Source organism: Bombina bombina, chromosome 2, assembly GCF_027579735.1.
Source record: "Bombina bombina isolate aBomBom1 chromosome 2, aBomBom1.pri, whole genome shotgun sequence".
NCBI lineage: Eukaryota > Metazoa > Chordata > Amphibia > Anura > Bombinatoridae > Bombina > Bombina bombina.
Genome location: NC_069500.1, coordinates 531,148,571 through 531,149,230, shown reverse-complemented (window position 1 = coordinate 531,149,230; position 660 = coordinate 531,148,571). Strand labels below are relative to the sequence as shown.

The 660-nt window shown below is 49.4% G+C and overlaps 1 pseudogene; it reads left to right on the top strand.

Moving 5' to 3' along the window:
* Positions 1-271: 271 nt before the first annotated feature.
* On the top strand, positions 272-389 carry LOC128650830 (uncharacterized; annotated as a pseudogene).
* Positions 390-660: the final 271 nt, after the last annotated feature.

The window sequence follows — 660 nt, the reverse complement described above, 5'->3', positions numbered from 1 at the left end:
GGTAGAAGCGCTTAGTGCTCAGGTTATCATTGTTTTTCATGTTCAACTAAGCATTCGAGAGGACCTGATGGTTCGTGAGGCGGGAAGGATTGTTTCAGTCCTTATAGCCTTCACTCATATGAGTGTTCCGCTGTGTCACTCTATCTGATATCTGATTTCATCAGAACTAGTGTTTCCTCCATGCAGGGGAGGGTTGGCAGGCTTAGCGCCCCATTGCAGCAGTTTGAGAGGTTTGGCCTTCAGTTTTAGGCCTCTGGATTTGTCCTGTTGGGTCTACCGCCACACTGCCCTGAATGCACCCGATCCGTCGGATCTCGGAAGTTAAGCAGGACCAGGCCTGGTCAGTACCTGGGTGGGATACCACCTGGGAACACCAGGTGCGGTAGGCTTTATGATCCAACAGCTTGTATGGATAGCTGTCCGGCATGCAGAAGGTTTGCAATTTGAAACCAGTCGCAGCTCTTGGCACCTTGAAGGTGTGCGTGTAAGCTGTTTATAGTATCTAGATGCAGCTTTTATTCTTGGACGTGTACGGTCTGGCTGAGTTATAAGACCTTTGGGTCTTCTTCCATTGTCTCTCGGTGAGTTATATCTCCTTATAGGGATCTGCGTTCCGGGTGATGGTTGATCCCTGTGGGGACTTTGTTTAGCTCAGGGTTT